The sequence below is a fragment of the Solanum tuberosum genome, unplaced genomic scaffold (assembly GCF_000226075.1).
Source record: "Solanum tuberosum cultivar DM 1-3 516 R44 unplaced genomic scaffold, SolTub_3.0 scf00122, whole genome shotgun sequence".
NCBI classification, from domain to species: Eukaryota; Viridiplantae; Streptophyta; class Magnoliopsida; order Solanales; family Solanaceae; genus Solanum; species Solanum tuberosum.
The window spans coordinates 1,086,587-1,092,348 of NW_006239050.1; positions in this window are offsets into that span (position 1 = coordinate 1,086,587).

Genomic DNA, 5,762 nt, shown 5'->3' on the forward strand with positions numbered 1-5,762 from the left:
GTGGCACCTTGGGAAAACAAAGAGTCCAATGCATGCATTGGCTCTTAAGTTTTCAAGAAGAGTGGGGGTTTAATGCTCAACACCTATTTAAACCCTCATTCTTGTTTCATTAAGAAGAAGAAAAAAGAGAAAGAACAAGAACTTTTTTAATAATTTTTTTTTACTCTTCTTTCCTCCCTCGGTTAGAGTTTGTCATAAAACATTAATTGGACTCTATTCAAAGGTACAAATGGCACATCCGACCAAAGGACAGGGTTCCAAAAGGCCTAGAAGTGAAGGAATTTCAGAGTTTAAAATCGTTGACACAATACCCAAGAATTTATGGCGATGGTGGACAGACATGGGGAGTCATGAGCAAAGGAGAGTAAAAAGAACATTTGGGACATCTAGTGCATCTAATGGAGATTGACCCTAGAAGGGATGTGATCGAGGCATTGATTCCTTTCTGGGATTCAAAAACTAATGTATTTCGATTTTCTGACTTCGAGATGACACCAACTCTGGAAAAAATTGCCAGCTTCATGGGGAAGGGTCCAGTGTTCGGGGTGCTGATCTCCGTAACAAAAAACCCATACTTCCAAAGAACGTTGATGCCAAAAAGTTCCTGGAACTTCTCAAGATCAATCAAGTAGATAAGGAGAGTTTGAAAAATGGGTGGGTTTCATTGGACTTTATATACGAGAGGTATGGCCAAAAGAATGGATTTAAAAACTATCGGAACCAACTTAGCAACCCAGGGGGTGAAGAGGCTTGGAAGGCGAATGGATGTTTTGCATTCATGGTCGCGTTTTTGGGGATCACCGTTTTCCCCAAACGGGACAAGCATATCGATATTCGTCTGGCTGGGATGGTGAAGGCGTTGACCACAATGGAGAGTCCTACTACTATTCCTATGATCCTAGCAGATATGTTTCGTGCATTTACTAAATGCATAAATGGGGAAATGTACTTTGAAGGCTATAACATCTTGTTGCAAATATGGTTTTTGGAGCATCTTTATCACCATGATCGTGCACCCAAGTTCACTCCAGACTGGTGTAATTATGTTTCCTCCCATAAGGAAAGAGAAGCAAAAATCGATTTTCCAAAAGGAATTATTATAGCGTGTGAAAAGAAACTTTCGGTGATCACATCTAATGAAATAGTATGGAATTATTACTGGTTTCTAGCTAAGGATGTCATATGCATGTCTAGTGGTATCTTGTTTCTTGTGTTGATTGGGTTTAGAGGTGTTCAACCCTATGCCCCACTTCGGGTAATGCGTCAGCTGGCTAGAGTACAAGAAATCCCACCAAATGATGATATGAGTAGATTTGTATTTGACACCCCGCCAGGTTTTGCCTTTGATAGAACTAATATTCTGAAGATCTGGTTTGGGAGTATAATTTCTGAGCTAAGTGAAATGGTGGTGGAGCAAGATAAAGGAAAAGTGGTGCCTGGTACTTATCGTGGTTTCGTGATCCAACAACATTTAATGACATTCCTGAAGGATCCAGCAGAAAAAGAAAAGACCAGCACATCATAAGACAGTTGGAAAAAGAGTTGGAGAAGGCCAAAACCACCATTGCCCGGCAAGAAGTTCAAGTCCAAAGAGGAAGAAATATTCAGTTGGAGTTACAAGATACGGAAGGGGAATTGAAACATGCAGAGGGGAAATTAGCCCGTCTAGAGGAAGAGTTGGATAGTAGAATTCACTTGGCCCGACAAATAAAAAAAGAGCAGAGTTTTGAAATTTCTCGATTGAAGATGGACTTAGTGGCATCTGAAGAGGTCGTGAACTACCAAAGAGGAGAACTTAAGCGGCAGAAGGAGAAATTTGAGAAAGAAAGGTCATGTTGGATGCATTTACATAATCAGCTTAAAGCAGAGTTAGAAGAACATAAAAGAAAAATCAGTCAGTGTGTCTATATCGAAGAGGGGAAAAGACAAATGATCATTGAGAGAGCAACACTTCGCCATTAACTTGAAGTAGCAGAGGAGCGAGAGGCCCTCTTAAGGAACAATCTTGATGATCATCAGGTTTGGTTGAATAACTGCTATGAAAATATGGGAAAGGCTAGGCGTCAAGTTCATCAGCTGGCGGAACAAACCTCCTATGTTATTAAAAATCATCGTCGCATGAATGATCCAGAAGTGGCTGAGCAAGCACGGGCCATTGTTCCCCATCTGCCGAAGGTGTTGTTGAATCTGTACGTGACCTTAGGAGGACATAGAAAGCCCAAGGAAGATGATGAAGATTGAAGAAGAGTTTAGTTGTTTAGTTAGTTTGTTTGTTTGTTTTATCTTGTTTTGTTTAAGACTCAGTGTTTCAGTTTAAAGTTCGGTGTTCAAAGAGATAATGTTGATCATGGTTGTGTTTAAACCTATTGATCTTGTCGTTTTGCTTAAAGTTTTTTTTGAAATGAATGAAAGGGTTGGACTTTGCTTGTCTAAATTAATGTTGTTGAGTGGTCTAAATTTTTGAACTACGTAATGATCTGATTCATGCGGCGACATGATGCGTAGGCAACCTCCAAAGGGTTCGATCAAAACTTTTTTTTAAAAAAAAATAAAAATAAAATAAAGGGAAGACAATAAGTGAAACAAAGCTGGGATGAGACAATGGCCTTCTTGGTTTATGTACTATGTGATTAACAAATATGTAATTGATGTCTAACCCCTAATAAGTTTGTTCATTTCTCTTTAGTTTAGTAAGCTTTCAGTGGTTGGTTTGTGGTAAACTGTGAGAACACCCGTACTTTACCAGGTCTAAGGTAAGAGCGTCAATGACAAGCAATACTGAAACTGTGGTGAACCCAGTAGATACTCTAGTTGATTCAACGACAAGAGAGTCAGTCACTATTGAAGAAAATCGGACATTGAGACATGTTATGGCACAATTGTGGCAAGCCTGGGCCAATGGCCAAGAACCACCAACGTCTATTCCCGGTTTTCCTAAGATCACTAGTATCCGATCTTCATCTTCTCAGGTCCCGATATCAGATCCTTTCTTTCCTCCGGGGTATGGTCCATTTGATAATTGTGGGGCCGGACCATCAACAACACGCCCTCAAGGCATGCCATTCAGGAATAATCCCACTGTCGCGACAGCTGCACCGGTCTATACTCTCCCACAACCAACTGTGACGCAGAGAGCAGCTTAAGAGGGACAGTTCACCGTCCATCCAAAGCAATACTATACTCCTGGGATAGCATTCAGGGGCCCTAACTTTGTACAATTCGGCTCCCCTATTGATGTTGAGAGGCCCACTCAAGGCTCAGAGAAAGAGGAAATGTTGAAGAGAATGAAAAGCATCGAGCAACACATGAAAAGTATGCAAGGGCTAGGAGGGCACAAAAGTGTCGCGTTCAAAGACTTGTGTATGTTCCCAAATGTCCACCTGCCACCTGGATTCAAAACCCCTAAGTTTGATAAGTATGACGGGAACGGTGATCCCATAGCTCACCTCAAGAGATATTGCAATCAACTTAGAGGTGCAGGGGGTAAAGAGGAACTGCTCATGGCTTATTTTGGTGAGAGCCTGACTGGTGTTGCCTCAGAATGGTTTATAGACCAAGATATCTCCCATTGGCACATCTGGGAAGATATGGCTCAAGATTTTGTTAGAAAATTTCAGTACAATATCAACATTATGCCAGATCGCAATACACTTTCTAATATGAGAAAGAAGCCAAATGAAAGCTTTAGAGAGTATGCTATCAAATGGAGGGAACAAGCAGCCCGGGTCAAGACGCCATTACATGAGCAAGAATTGGTTGATATCTTCATAGAGGCTCAAGATCCTGACTACTTCCACCACCTGACAAATGCAATGGGAAGACCGTTTCACACAACAATCAAAATTGGAGAAATGGTCGAAAGTGGTCTCAAAACAGGAAGGATTGTGAGCTAGGCAGCAATCAAAGCTACCACACAGGCCATTCAAGGTGGTTCAGGAAGTTTTGGAAATCGTAAAAGAAAAGAGGAAGTTTCTTCGCTAGCATCAGGGTCAAGGGGTGCTCAAAGGAATTCTAATTGTCCTTACCCACCACTTCAGGGACAATCTAGCTATCCTCAACATTACTACCCTTATGTCCTTCAATATCCAGTATCTCCATCTCCATACATGGTCTTCAATGCTCAGTCATATGTGCATTCTCCCAATCGCCCACATTTTCGGGGGCCAACTCAAGGAAACCTTCGCCCACAACGACCACCCTATCAGGTCCCTTACAACCCTCCTCCTATGCAAAATTATGCTCAAGATCAGGGACAGAAAAGAAATTCACTCCATTGGGAAAGTCATACTCCAGCTTGTTTCAAAAGTAACAAAGATAGGAGTGATTGGGTCTATCCCACCACATCGTCTGAATCCAACTGCTCCAGGTTTCCAAGCCAATGAAAGATGTGAGTATCATTCAGGGACACCAGGACAAAGCACTGATAATTGTTGGACCTTGAAGGGGGCGATAGAGAAGCTAATCGATCATGGAGTGGTCGTTGTGACAGATGATCAAAACACTCCAAATGTGACTAATAACCTACTTCCAACTCAAAACAATTTAGTGGGTATGATCTGCGATGATCAAGAGTACAAACTCCTTGGCAAAATGGGAAAGTTGTTTAGGATGATCGGAGAGGAAAACAAGTCAATAAAGAGTTTAGAACCAGTTGCATCTTTGAGTGTGGAATGTGTCAACCTTGATACCAAAGTTTTGTGTGTCCCGGGCTTTCGAAGGGGATTGAAGTTCGAGCAGGTATGCCGAAGTTGTATGTATCAAAGGGTTTTTCATTAACACAACAGGACCAAAATTGCTTAACAAAGTTGAAAGGACCTATTTTTGTTAAGCCCGTTCAACAGCTTCCGGTAACTGATTCAAAGGCTGTCCCTTGGAACTATAACAAAATCGATGTGGTTTACCGAGGAAAGGAGATTGTTGAAGAGGTTGATGAAGCAAGAGGGCTGACACGCTCTGGAAGATGCTATTCCCCAGAACTAATAAGAAAAGGGAAGATGACTCAAAACATCCAAGTACCACTGAAGAAAGTAGTTACTGAGGAAGAAGCAGAAGAGTTTCTAAAAAAGATTAAGGTTCCAGATTACTCTGTTGTGGAACAATTGAAGAAAACTCCTGCACAGATTTCATTGTTGTCTCTACTCTTGCACTTAAAAGAACATCGACGTGTGTTGAATAAGATTTTAAATGAAGCACATGTATCGAAGGAGACCACGATAAATCAGTTAGAGAAAATGGCCAAGCGCATCTTTGATGAAACACCATCACTTTCACTGATGAGTTGCCCAGGAGGGAGCCGGACACAACAGAGCTTTGCTTCTTACAGTGAAATGTGAAGGGTACTATGTAAAGAGGGTCATGATAGATGGGGGATCAGGGGTAGACATATGTCCTCTCTCCATGCTGCAAAGCTTGAAAATTAGCCTCGACAGAATTCGCCCCAGCAATGTATTTGTTCGAGCTTATGACGGCTTAAGGCGGGATACCATTGGTGAAATCAAGTTAAACATGACAATTGGACCGGTAGACTTTATGATTGTGTTCCAAGTAATAGGCATGGACACGTCTTAAATTTTCTTTTGGGAAGGCCATGGATCCACATGGCTCGGGCAGTCCCATCAACTCTACATCAAGTTGTTAAGTTTGAACACAACCATCAGGAAATCATTGTGCATGGGGAAGATGATTTACCTATTTACAGAGATCCATCCATTCCATACATTGAGGCAAAAAAATGATGTGATTCCGTTGTTTACCAGTCTTTT